Here is a 15,247-nt window from a genome sequence, read left to right as displayed (position 1 = left end):
TGTAGCCCAATTTCTCTCGAGTAAGCACATACCTCATACGTCTATGTAAATTGTTCGGCGGGCGCAGTAGAGGGCTCAGAAGTGAAGGAGCGACGAGGGGATTTTGGAGAGTACGTTTTTCTGAAATGGTTTTTGGGGGGCATGTTGCATTTAGGAAGCCCCTATGGTGCCAGAACAGGAAAAAATACCCACATGGCATACCATTTTGGAAACTAGACCCCTTGAGGAACGTAACAAGGAATAAAGTGAGCCTTAATACCCCACAGGTGTTTCACGACTTTTGCATATGTAAAAAAATGTTAAAAAAATTTCACTAAAATGTGTGTTTCCCCCCAAATTTCACATTTATGCAAGGGTTAATAGCAGAAAATATCCCCCAAAATGTGTAAACCCATCTCTTCTGAGTATGGAGGTACCCCATAAGTTGACCTGAAGTGCACTATGGGCGAACTACAATGCTCAGAAGAGAAGGAGTGATATTTGGCTTTTTGAGAGCAAATTTTGCTCGGGGGCATGTCGCATTTAGGAAGCCCCTATGGTGCCAGGACAGCAAAAAATACCCACATGGCATACCATTTTGGAAACTAGACCCCTTGAGGAACGTAACAAGGGGTACAGTGAGCATTTACCCCCCACTGGTGTCTGTCAGATCTTTGGAAAAGTGGGCTGTACAAAATTTTTAATTTGCCCAGCCCACTGTTTCAAAGATCTGTCAGACACCAGTGGGGTGTAAATTCTCACTGCACCCCTCATTACATTCCGTGAGGGGTGTAGTTTCCGAAATGGGGTCACATGTGGGTTTTGTTTTTTTTGCGTTTGTCAAAACCGCTGTAACAATCAGCCAGCCCTGTGCAAATCACCTCAAATGTACATGGTGCACTCTCCCTTCTGGGCCTTGTTGTGCGTCCCCAGAGCACTTTGCGCCCACTTATGGGGTATCTCCGTAGTCGGGAGAAATTGCATTACAAATTTTGGGGGGCGTTTTTCCCTTTTACCTCTTGTCAAAATGAAAAGTATGGGGCAACACCAGCATATTAGTGTAAAAAAATATTTTTTTTACACTAACATGCTGGTGTAGACCCCCAACTTCACCTTTTCATAAGGGGTGAAAGTAGAAAAAGCCCCCCAAAATTTGTTAGGCAATTTCTCCTGAGTACGGCGATACCCCATATGTGTCTCTAAACTGTTGCCTTGAAATATGACAGGGCTCCAAAGTGAGAGCGCCATGCGCATTTGAGGCCTGAATTAGGGATTTGCATAGGGGTGGACATAGGGGTATTCTACGCCAGTGATTCCCAAACAGGGTGCCTCCAGCTGTTGCAAAACTCCCAGCATGCCTGGACAGTCAACGGCTGTCCGGCAATACTGGGAGTTGTTGTTTTGCAACAGCTGGAGGCTCCATTTTGGAAACAGTGGCGTACCAGACGCTTTCATTTTTATTGGGGAGGGGGGCTGTGTAGGGGTATGTGTATATGTAGTGTTTTTTACTTTTTATTTTATTTTGTGGTAGTGTAGTGTAGTGTTTTTAGGTTACAGTCACACGGGCGGGGGGTTACAGCGAGTTTCCCGCTGCGAGTTTGAGCTGCCACGCAAAATTTGCTGCATCGCAAACTTGCAGCCTGATACTGACTGTAAGCCCCCTACCCATGTGAGTGTACCCTGTACATTCACAGGGGGGGACGGGGACCTCCAGCTGTTGCAAAACCACAACTCCCAGCATGCACAGTCCATCAGTGCATGCTGGTAGTTATAGTTTTGCAACAGCTGGAGGCACACGGGTTGGGAAACACTGAGTTAGGAAACAGACAATGTTTCCCAACCAGTGTGCCTCCAGATGTTGCAAAACCACAACTCCCAAACATTCTCAGGCATGCAGGGAGTAGTAGTTCGGCAACATCTTTAGAGCTTGATGTTGCTGAACTACAACTCCCAGCATGCTTGGAGTTGTAGTTTGCAACATCTGGAGGACTACAGGTTGCAGACCACTAATACAGTGGTTCCCAATCTGTGCCCTTCCAGATGTTGCAAAACTACAACTCCCAGTATGCCAAAACTGTCCAGGCATGCTGGGAGTTGTAGTTCTGCAATATCTGAAGGGCCAGATGTTACAGAACTACAACTCCCAGCATGCCTGGACAGTAAGGACATGCTGAGGATGTGTAGTTTTGCAACATCTGGAAGGGCACAGTGGTCTCCAAACTGTGGACCTCCAGATGTTGCAAAACTGCAACTCCCAGCATGCCCAGACGCCAAGGGCTGTCTGGGAATGCTCGGAGTTGTAGTTTACAGGGTCCCATTACAGCAATGCATGTCGCTTTACGGCGACGTGCATTGCTGTAAAGGGCCCGACCGCGGCTGAAGATCTACTCACCTGTCGCTGCTGCCGCCGTCTCCGCCGCCGGAATCCGGGTCTTCAGGGATGAGGTAAGTACCGGAACCGGTCCCCAGCACTCCCCCGTCCCCTGCCACGTCCTCCGGTCTTCCTCCCGTCCTCTCCGGACTACAAGGGGCCGGGCAGGACGGGAGGAAGTAACCGCCCCCCCCTGCGATTGGTCGGTTAACTAACCAACGGATCGCAGGGGATCGGAGGAGGTGGCAGGCTTGCCATCTCGCTCCTAGGCTCCAGCATGGTCCTGGCTGTCTGAGACAGCCAGGATCATGCAAAATTACCGGGCGGTCGGGTCCCAGAGACCCGATCAGCCCGGTATCGCCGCAGATCGAAAGGGCGATTTCCCTTGTGATTTGCGGCGATCGCCGACATGGGGGGCCCACATGGCCCCCCTCGGCGTTTGCCTTGGATGCCTGCTGAAGCATTTCAGCAGGCACTCGGTTCCGATCTCTGCCCGGCGAGCGGCAGAGACCGGAAAACGCCATGACGTTGTGGAACGTCATTGGTCCTTAAAGCCCAGGGTGCCATGACGTTCCACAACGTCATTGGTCCTTAAGAGGTTAAAGAAAGGAAAGACTGGGGAGGAAACATGAGAAAGTTTGAGAGAAGCAATAGGGGAGGAGTAAAAAAAAAGTGCAGTAAAAAAAATTGCATGTGATCCCAAACTTCTCCAACTCTTTGATTTCACTTTCCCAAACAACATACTAACAATCATACACTGTCATTATTTTATTATTATATATTATGTAATATTCTACACCAAATATTGGCCTATATTTACCATTTATAATGAATATCAATATTAGCCATTTTATAACCTAAGTCTACAGATCTACAGTCCTCAGCCAATCACTGGACTTGGCAGTAAGCCAAAGCAGCCAGAAATTGGTGAGCAGGCCTTTCCTATGTGTCCACATGTCCCCAGTTAACTGCCAGTAGCAGGGACTGGACAGTATCAGAATGACAGCAGCATGGGATAGGGCAAATGACCATTACTTATTTTTTGTTTTTGATCCAGGCCTTAATTTTTTTTTAGCAGTCCCGGACAACCCCTTTAACTGTATTGATCACCCCATTTTTGATACACATTCAATTGGCATCTACGCAAAATGGCCGCTAGTCATGTACAAGTCAAATTTTGGTGTCCACCCAAAATGGCTGCTAGTCATGTGCAACACCACCACCAAATGTTGCTTATGCTCAACCTTATCAATAATGAATGCATAGCTGAACTTTTGAACTATATTCTTTATACTTATTGAATTAAGCAAAACATGCACAGATTAATAAAACTTTACATGGAGGTATATTTATAAAACTGAAGAGTCATTAAGTCTATAATCAAACTCTGATTTGACAAGAACAATTAAGTGTGTCTGCAGCGGAGTAGGTGGATATTCTCCGCCTGATATTAGGGTACGTGAAAAGCTAATTGCTACTCTATTTTCAGGTGTTCTTTCTGAATGTGAACTATGATATCACCGATCCATCGGTAAGAAGAGGCAGATTAAAACTAATTTTGCTGCTCATTCGTTCCTACATTATGAGGTTGGAGATCGAAACCCACATTGAGCATAATTGCTATTTTCTGCTCAGCTGCTCATCACTGAAATGAAAAGTTTCTTTAGATAAAATTCCTATATTCCGGCGAGTTATCTGCTCTTTACAGAATATAAAATACATTTTCACGCTTCTGTTATCTACACTTCTGTGAACAATAATTTGCACTGTAGTTTTCGGCGCTCCCTATTTAATAAATGCAATGTATCTTGTTATACTTTAGATTCATTGAAAATGTAACATCTAACTGGTTCCTAGTAAAGTGGAAACAAAGGGAATACAATTTGTGGAATAATTTGGCTTGGCAAGTAGAAATAAATATAAAGAGATAATGTAAATATTTCTTTAATTCAAATGGGAATCAAACTTTTAAACTAAATATTAAGTTCTACCACCACATCCCCGGTGGTCTGGGGAAGGGAAAATGCTAAAAAAAGAAATCATTGGTGGTCAAGGATACTGAAGCAATTGATAATGATATCACTGGTGGATTAGGTTTCTAAAGGGATTAATGAATAGACATGTGCAGAACCAAAAATTTTTGGTTCTGTGAATATTTGGAATGCTGTGCATTCGTCATATTCGGTTTTCGGATGCATCCGCAATTTTTTTTTTCGTTTTCGGATGCATTAGTTTAAAAAAACGGATGCATTCGTTAAAAACAACGAATGCATTCGTTAATTCTGATTTTTGGTTCTGCACATGTCTAGTGATCCCTCAACATACGATGGTAATTTGTATGTTGAGGGATTCGTGCAATGTAAAAAAGTAAAGTCCTACTCACCTGTCCCCCGCTGCTCCCGATGGTGTCCCCGGGCCTTCACTGGGCTCTCCTAGTCCTCTTCGGTACTCCGCTGGGCTCTGCTGGGCTCTCTTGGTCTTCTCCGGTCCTCCGTTGTCTACCGCAAGGCCTTACTGGGCCTCCGTAGCGACGTCATCACGTCGCTGCCGCACGCCGTTCCTATTGGATGACGGGACGGCGTGCGCAACGGCGTCATGACGACATCAGAGGGAGACCCGTGTGAAGGCCCCGGACCAGCCCAGGACCCACCGAAGGAAGGCCCAGAGCAGCGCGGAAAGGTGAGTGAGCCTGCCCAGGCTGCTTCAACTGCTATCCGGCAGCAGCTTAAGCATTATGCCCTGCCGGATAGCAGTTGATGCATGGCCCCGACATTCGGTATACTGATAATGAATGCATTCGTTGTTCGTTAACATGCGTATTCGTTATGCGTTAGTTAACAAATGCATTAGTTAACTGTATATTCGTATGCTTTTTCGGGATTTTGTCATTTTATTTTTGTGCATTCTTTTCGTAACGAACATCCGAAAACGGGAACATTTGTTTTGTTCCGTGTTCGTTACAAAACTAATTGCACATGTCTATTAATGAAGATACCACTGATGGTCTAGGAAATTGAAGGGATTCATAAAGATATCATTGATGGTCTATGGTATAAAAGGCATTAATGAAGATACTGCTGGTGGTTTAGAGAACCTAAAGAATTAATGAATATATCACTGGGGTCAAGGGTACTGAAGGAGAAATGGAAGACAGCATGTGGTGGCTCAGTGGCTAGCACTGTTGCCTTGCTAGGCACTGAGCCACCACGCTGCCTTCATTTTCCTCATCAGTTTCCTAGACCAGCAGTGAAATATTTATTAATTCCTTATATTTCTCTTTTCAAATTCCACCAAGGAATGATAAGTGAATTTGGAATTTAGATTTTGAGCTGCAATGGGGACGTGGACTAATTTGGATGATGACAAGCCCTATACAGCACTAAGGAATATATTGGCACTATATAAATAAAAGAATAGATATTATTATTAAGGATTAAATGGTGGTCTAGGGTATTAAAGGGGTTTTCCTATCTCCTAATTATGACTTTCTGGCCCCCCTGGCCTGTTTGCAGAAGCGGGAGGTGATCAGGAAGCCTAAAGAAGCCTAAGCAGGGAGGTTGTGCAAATCCCATTGATTTAAATGAGAAGGAGAAATAATGAGAGGCCACTCACCGCATAATGTGCTTCATTTTAATATCTTCATGCATAAAAGACACCAGCAAGGCAGCACAAGACGCCGGGAAGGCGCTACAGCGCCTTCCCGCTGTCTTGTCCTGCCTTGCTGGGGTCTTTTATGCACAAAGATGTTAAAGTGAAGCACATTATGCGGTGAGTGGCCTCTTGTTATTTCTCCTTCTCATTTATGGACTTATCTGTTAGCTCCTAGAGATTGAGCACCACCGGCAGTTGCTTTTTCATCCACTCCAGTTAGTATGTGGCCGTTGCGGCATACCAGAGGTGCTAGATTTTGGTTGTGATGACTTCTGAATCTACGTCATTGATTTTCCCATTGATTTAAATGTGACTGTGTGCCATGGCTTTCATCTGAATCTGCGTCCCGATGATGCAGATACAGTTTAAGTACACCAACAAACTAGAGTGCAAAATCAGCTAAAATGCATATATTTTATTAACACCAAGATTTTAAAACATACAAAAGGCAAAAATTGAGGCAATCAGGAAAAGTTTACATAAAGGTACACAGGATTAGAAATTCATAAGTCATGTCACATGGACTACTTGCAATGGATAACAAGTAAAAAGTGCTTAGGGTATAATAAATATAGCAAAAATGTACTGAGTCACATACTCTAAATATCAAAATTCATGTATGTTTCTATCATACTCTACAGTGAAACATGCTTCCCCTTAGTAATAGGGCTGATATACCCTGAAAAAGGACACAAAATGTACATGCACAAAATGTTTCTGGTTCTACTGTAGTAGAATGTTTACTAGTGTGGCACCAGTCACTGTGGTTGATGCCCAAGATGGTGCATGGAATCTATGACTAAGGAGAAACATGTTTCATGTTAGAGTAAATTATAATAGAAACATATATGAATTTTTATATTTAAATTCAATTGTACTATATTTATTATGCACTAAGCACTTTTTAGTTATAATTAATTGCAAGTAGTCCATGTCACATGACATTCTGAATTTCTAATGGTGCGCACCTCCATGCTAACTTGTGGTATTTTCCTAAAGCCTCACTTGTTTTATCTGCTTTTCAATTTTGGTGTTCATAAAATATTGTATATTTTTTACATATAGGAGGAGATTTATCAAGACTTGTGTAGAGGAAATGTTTACTAGTGTTGAGCGGCATAGGCCATATTCGAATTCGCGAATATTCGCGAATATATGGACGAATATTCGTCATATATTCGCAAATATTCGCGTTTTATTTTCGCATATGCAAATATTCGCGTATGCGAACATTAACATAAGCGAAAATTTGCATATACAACCTGCACAAGCAAAAAATCGCATATGCGAAAATTAGCATATGCAAATTTTCGTATATGCGAAAATTCTCACACCAGTCTCACACAGTAGTATTAGAGCCTTCTTTACACCACACAAGCTGGAAGCAGAGAGGGATGATCACTGTTATGTGAACTGTGAAAAAAAAAAAAAACGAATATTCGTAATTACGAATATATAGTGCTATATTCGCGAATATTCGCGAATTCGCTAATATTCGCGAATTCGCGAATAAAATTCGTATTGCGAATATTCGCGAGCAACACTAATGTTTACCAATTGACCATAGCAACCAATCAGATTGCTTCTTTTATTTTTCAGAGGCCTTTCAAAAATGAAAGAAGCAATCTGATTGGTTGCTATGGGCAACTGGTCAACTTTTCCTCTGCACAAGTTTTGATGAATCTCCCTCATAGTACATATGAAAGACAAAAAAGTAATAAAAACCATAAAGTAATGTTGAGTTGAGTGATGTGAGCTACGTGTGTGGTCAGCGTAGGTGCAACATTTTGGAGACTTGGTAACACTTGGTAATATTTAGCCTGTTCACACTTTCTCTTCTACAGCCTACGTTTACATAAATTTTATGCAAATATCTAATCATAAATCAAGCATACTGTAATGCCGAGCGCTCCGGGTCCCACATCCATCCCGGAGCACTCACGGTGTCTGCCCTCCTGCAGCGCCCCGGTCTCTCACTCTGACCGGATGCACTGCTACAGTGCTGCCGGCGGGGATGCGATTCGCATGGCGGCACTAGCCCGCTTCCGGGCCGCATCCCGTTCTGATTACCTGCCCCGTCCTCTGTCTCAGCCCCGGGGCCCGCGGTCCAGCTCTCTAGGGCGCGCGCGTGCCGGGTCTCTTAGATTTAAAGGGCCAGTGCACCAGTGTTCCAAATCAGTGCTAATCACCTCCCATCTGTTTCTTTAGTGCCAAACATATAAAAACCCACTTCCCTTTCCTGTCCTTACCGGATATTGTTGCCTTGTGCCTAGTGAAAGCGTTTTTGTGTGTGCCATAACCTGTGTTTCCAGACCTTCTGCCGTTGCCCTTGACTACGAACCATTGCCACCTGCCCTGACCTTCTGCTATGTCTGACCTCGCCTCTGTCTAGTCCTTCTGTACCACGCCAGTCTCAGATGTCAGTGAGGTCGAGTCACTATCGGGGGATTTACTGCCGGCTCTTGTGAAAACAGGTAACTTCTTAGAAACGGTCCACCGGTCACTGATCCAGAGGATCCACTACCTGCTTACCAGTGCGGATCGTGACACATACTGGGCTTTAATGGTTTACCTGTGTACTATTTTTTATAACAATGTTCCTAAATGAAATGGAGAAAAGTGTTGACACCTTCGCTGTTGAGTGAGGCTTGGTGAGGCTTTCGTTTACAGCTAACAAGTTAGAACCATCTAATCCGTATTGCTGCGGCATGTTTATTTTTGATTGACATCTCCAATTGATAAGAGAGGGCCCATTATTTTAATTAACAAGAATCCCTAGAAAATATAAATATTTGATAGCTCCGACACCTCACCATTAAGCTTCTCCTGACTTGCCTGATGGATGAGTTATTGTGAATTTCATTAACATTGAATATTCACTTGCAAATAAGGCCCAGAGCACGATACAATGGAGAACCCCACGTATGGCTTTGGCAGAAATCTGGTTAAAATGAAACTTCCTTTAGATTAAATGTGTGTAATATATGACACTCATCCAACCACAGCAATGACAATTAAATCTAAATTCCCCAGCTGCCATCTCATTTACATAAGTGGATCTGGAACTCAGTATCTCACAGGCGTAGTATGTGCCTACGGATAATTAAAATGATCTTTTTTATGACCAACCGTAATTTTGTGGAAACATATGGCAGTTTAAGTTCTGAAAGATTAAAAAGATCACCAAATTTAGGTTCTAAGTTTGGAAAATCTATATTTTCAGCACAAGAGCATGATGGGTGAATGGAGAATCTCAAGGCTGTACTGTTAAAGGGAACCACAACAGACTGTTTTGGCTTACGGCACCTACAAGATGCCCTGAAAGAGATGATCAATGGAAGAGGATAAACTGTTAAGATGGACATTGTTCCTGGAAGTTTATGGACTGTACTTTTATCCTTCTCTTGTGGTTTGTTTGTTTATATGGATAGTTTTGGGCTGAAGCATTGCTGATGTTTATTGGTAATCGGCTAACATGTATTTTTTGCTGTTTCACTTTAAAGATGCTTTGCTTTATTGCCAATTTAAACATATGTTTCTGGAGACATGACGGAATGCTATGCCCCTTGTGATGTCTCATCACGCCCCTTCATTCATGTCTGTGGGAGGGGATGTGGCGGCCATCACGCCCCCTCCCATAGACATGAATGGAGGGGGAGTGACGTGATGTCACAGGAGGCGTGGCGTTACGTCACATTTCCAGTGACGGAGGTTTCCGAAACTGGAGACGCGTGGGGGTCCCTGCCCGGAATATCCCTTCAATGCTAGCTGAACAAAGAAATAAAAAAAATTCTGGGAACCAGCTCCAAAAGAGTTTTGGTGGTGAGGTGAGGTAGGGATACCAAAGAAGCTTGGCAACATTTGGCCAACGTCGGTAGGTGCTGGACCTTATTGATGTGGACTACAATGTAGTAAGCTGGTTCTTCTGCAGGAAGATAGGGAACTGCAAGGCTGAGTTAGGAGGAGGGTAATTGGACCCTTTGTAATGGAGGGCAATACATCCGCTCTGCCAAGTTGTTGCCATGTTGTGTATGTCACAGGTTGTTGGTGAGTTAACCATTAGTGATCTGGGGTTGATAAGATTTAGCTAATGTTGAGGTAGTCCTTTTACCCCTGACATGATTTAGCTAAAATGTTCCTTAGCTAAAATGTTGACCTGGAAAGTCTGCTGGGCTGATGAGATAGTAATACCAGTTTAGGTACCAAAAAAAGTGAAAGGTACGGTACAGTGTTGATACCCTGGAGAGATGTACCAGTCCTGTGCCCCTAACTAAAGTCTGGGATCTGAATGTGTAATCAGATCCAGAGAAATGGGGTCTAGGAGGGAGCTGGAAAAAGTTTTTTGAAGCAATTCTGGCTAGGGTGGTTGAAGCCTTAGAGTCAAAGCTATGTACTGCCTTTCCCATAGGGTTATGGGGGAGAGGAGGGCCTAGTTTATGACCCCCCACATCCTAAAGTGATTGTGCCTACCAGATGGTGTTCTAAAGAAAATTCTTGAGGGAAATAGTCACCTAGAGACACAAGACCCTTAAGATACAGGTTCATAGGCCAAAAGCAGGTAGTATTAGATAGGTGTGGTCCTATGTGAAGATAACCCAAGTGGGAAAGATGCTCCTGGAAGGAGTAGCCCTTTCTCAGAGACACTTTTTATTTGTTTGTTTTAATCACAGAAACCCCTTAGGGGTAGGGTCACATGTGCTGTGTTTGGCTACATATTTTCTGCAGCTAATTTTGCTACCCATTGACTTCAATGGGTAGGAAAATATGCAGCGGTAAATACACAACAGAGTACAGCATGTGTGACCCTACACTTAGGGTCTGTTCACACATACAGTATCCGCACATATTTGATGCACAGGACTTGAAGCTGCAGATTTAAAGCAGTGTTTAGTCACTTAGTTTACATTGAAATCTGCAGCTTTAAATCCAGTGCATCAAATATGTGCAAGATACTTTATACGTGAATATACCCTAAGAGATATTATCTGGACTAGTAACCGTTCTTCACTATCTTAGATATATCTTTTGCATAACAATTAAACAACATATTCAGCTGTACTTACAGTTAGAGGACTCCAGCACTGCTACTCTTTATCTGTTATCCATCTTCTATCTTAGCAAAGATTAAAAAAGTGCCAAGCAATATAATCCTTCTCATGAGTTATTTGTACAAATGTAAGTTTTTTTTAACCCAAATCCATAGCTGTACAATAATATAAAATTCTACAATACTCATTATAGTAACCAATTCAACTGTCAAACATAATAAATATTGTTTATAAAGCCTCCTACCGAAGTCAGATAGTGATCACTTATACCCGATGGCCACGTATGGGGAGTCAATCATAGCTACCAAAGCTGGACTTGAAGTTGCCAGCTCTTGCATATCAAATCCAGCACATCAAAATACATGCAAACTATATTCCCACCATTGTATTGTTATAGCCTATTGTTTATTCAATAGGATAGAACATATATTAAATTAAACTTTTGGAAAGACCAATGAATCAACAGCCAGTCAGGATCTCAGGGAAGATTAGTTTAAGTTAACCGTGGCTCCTAGACGGTGGCAGCATTTCATCATCTTGACAAGTCACGTCATTAGGCTGCATAATGTAACAAAGTGACACCCGGCTGTGATGAAATACTATCTAGTTGCTTGCATTCTTTTCTAAAAAGATACATCTTGCTGCACTTCTGAAGGTCATTAAATCATGGCTTACTCTCCCATATGATATGGAAATGGCTCTTTGTAGCAGCAGGGGCCAGAGCAATATACCTTTCCTTTGTTCCCGAGGTTTGCAGAAGAAAAGTGTGGAAGTTTCCAATGATATGTGAATGTTGCCTTCCGACATCACAGCGGTCGCTTACACTTCATAATTTCTACCTCTAGCTTCCCGGCTTCAGATTTTGAGGTCTAGTAAATCCAGATAGCGCTGTTTTCGAATGCTTGACTTGTCTCCCCTAATAGTCATAAAAAGATCAGAGAAGAGCACCTCACATGGACCCTCAGGCAGATTCTCCAGGATTTAATTCTAATTTATGGGGAGATGTCACACCTGTAAGCCAGGAATTATAAACATCACCAATCCCAGGGAATTCATCTCAATGAAAAGATCTGTTAAATATATTTATGAGGTCACATGCTGGTACCTCAGATACTAATAAGACAACTGACTTTTTTATGGAGTAAAAATTAGATTAACATATGTGAGAATTGTATGATATATACTGCACGTAACACTAATGTACAGAGGGGATGTGGTGCAATACTTAAGTGGATCTATCAGGTCTCTGAGTGCAGCAAAGTTATAGAAAGGGTATAGAATTTTCTATGGTTTATTTATGTATTTTGCAAAAAGTTGTTTAAATGCCTCCTAGAATCATAGAAAAAAGTTCTACACATTGAGAAAGCCTGTGAGCCTGAATGCTGATAAAGAAACCCTGCCCACTAAGAGAGGAATGTAATGCCTGCGCTCCAGCCGGACACAACTGCCGTGAGAACTTTTTGCTCATGTCCCCGCTGCCGGCGGGGCTGGGATTCGCATTGCGGGACGTGCCCGCATGCGAATCTGAAACAAAATCTGAACTGTAAGGTGCAATTTCGCACGGAACCCCTCGACATGCAAGTAGGAAATTTGCATTTGGAAAAATTTGAGTTCTATGTGCTACCACATTGTACTTCAAAGCTTCTTCTTGGTCTTCCTTGGTTTCAATGTCATTCTTCACATCTCGACTGGAAATCTGGTGTAATCACTTGTTGGGGACAATATTGCCAAGATCACTGTCTTGTTCCCCCTGGGATATCTTCTGTGCCTGTTAAACTCAGACGTAAAGCCTTGAATTGGGGATATTCTTCCTTGCCAGTTGGTCACCTTAGAAGGCGGAAGACTCCACGACAGAAGCCTGCAAGTTCCTTACAGCCTTTGTTCATTCCAGAAATCCCCTGGTCTCATGTAGTGGGCAACTCTCTTAATTCCAAAGAAGAGGGGGAGACCAAAGGGGGGGGGGGTACTGTAATGCCTGCACTCCGGCTGGACTCCAGCCGTGAGCGCTCTTTGCTCATGTGCCAGCTGCCGGCAGGGCTGGGATTCACATCGCTGGACGTGCCCACATGCGAATCCCAGCCCGTCACTCACCTCCTGCCTCTCCGTGTCCTTGCAGCACCGGGTGCCCCCGCCTCCTAGGGCATGCATGTGCAGGAGCTCTCACAGGGCTAGTGCTCATTTAATTTAGTGACTACACCTGCACCCTTCGTCCTTAAATATCAGCTCCTCCCTTGGTTCTTTGGTTGTCTATTGCCATAGTGAAAGTTATGTGTCCCTGTAACCGTGTACCTGTTCCTTGCTACCATCCTACACTGCACCTGTGTTCCTGCCCTGAACTACTGCCATCTTGCCATGTCCTGCCAGTCTCCTTCTGTGCCACGCCACCTCCCAGCTACCTGTGCGGATGAGTCGTGCCAGGGGTAGCGACCTTGGTGCCGCCTGCCGCAGCAAGACCATCCTACTTTGCGGCGGGCTCTGGTGAAAACCAGCGGCACCTTAGACTCCGCTCCCTGGCACGGCTCACTTCATCATCCAGACAGGCCCAAAGGATCCGCCACCTGCCGGGACCCATTACAAGGAAGTCTGTGAGTCCTGATTCCCATACCCACAGGAGGCACAGTTCATTAGAGACACTGTGGCCACTTCAAGAGGGGGGCAGTTCATTTAGGGCAGGGTGGTACTGTTCATTAGGGGGGCAGTGGCACAGTTAAAGAGGAAGACAGTGGCACATTTTTTTAGGGGCACAGATTATATAGGAGTTCGGTAGCATTAGTTGCACAATTTATTAAGGGGACAATAGCACAGTCTATTAGGGATACAGATGCACACTTCAGTAGAGGGACAGTGGCACAGGTTATTAAGGCAACAGTTTATATAGGGGCACCATAACACAGTTCATCAGGGGCACAGTTTATTAGGGGCACAGTTTATTTAGGGAGTAGTAACAGTTCATCTCGGGGGACCGTGGCATTAGTAACAGGAGATTATTCAGTCACTATGTGGTGGTAACTTGTGGTCAAGGGGTGATCTATACCAGTTATGCTTTTACAGGGAGCAGAGCTAAAGGGTAAGACCTAAGAATAAATTTATTTAATGGGACAAAGATCTTCCAGTTTGACCTTGGCTGTGTACACTACCTGTAAACAGAGCCTTTCTACCTACTGAATATGATCCATACTCAGCCTGAAAGGTAAATCAAGGCTTCCTTCATTCTTGACCATGTATGTTCACAGTGCTGCAGCGTAACTCCCCACCACTTCCTTTAGCTTCTCAGCAGCAGCAGTTCGATGCTTAGCGTTGCCCTTTCCTTGAGTCTCTTTTATTTTTTTCTCATGAAGCACCTTGCCAATCCAGTACATCAGTAACCCTCTTCTCCCCACACATGCCTTTTATAGTAGTGTACTATGTACTAATACTATGTACTAAACCAAAAATCTGCTAAGTGGGTATTTCCCATGTGTCAAGAGCAGACACACAGGAAATACAGAGATCAGGTGCAGGTGCGAAGGTGCAGCTGCCAGTATTATGGTACATCGGTTGCACCATAAGATTAAAGCATTACTAAACATTGACTTCAAGATGTGGATGACCTCTGCTGTATTTCAATCTATTGGTGAAAACACATGGGTTATTCTGCAGGAAATACAACCATAGACAAGGTAATTTCTAGCTTTGTAATTGGTTCATTCTGATACATATTTTTTGCCTGATGGTTCTGCCAATATTTATGAAATGCAGAACAGCTCCCACCATCTGGCTTATCTCAGGGATTTCTACTGTACTAAAGTCTATTTAAATGAAATTTGATTAGATCAAGTACAGGTCAGTAAAATTACCATTTAAATTGAACATTGAACACAATCAACATGGTCCACGGTGACTTTTTGTATTTTCCCAACATTCTCCTTTATCATTTATCAGAAGGAAAGCATTCCCACCAGATTCCAAAATCTTACATTTTTATAAAGCGGCATACATGCTAAATCAGGGAATCAGCCAGAAACAATAGAAAATAGTCATTTAGGAGTTTGCCTCCAGAGGAACTTTTAACATATTCTAATTTCCTTTACTTAGCAAGCAAATGCAGATTTCCCAAGTGATAATTTCATATTAGTACTTTAATTGCCTATCTTCCTGACAATACCAAAGGCAGTGGGAAAGAAGATAATTTATTTAATTCTGCTGCAAGATAACTTCT

The sequence above is a fragment of the Hyla sarda genome, chromosome 11 (genome assembly GCF_029499605.1).
Source record: "Hyla sarda isolate aHylSar1 chromosome 11, aHylSar1.hap1, whole genome shotgun sequence".
NCBI lineage: Eukaryota > Metazoa > Chordata > Amphibia > Anura > Hylidae > Hyla > Hyla sarda.
Note: the sequence above shows the minus strand (reverse complement) of the source record.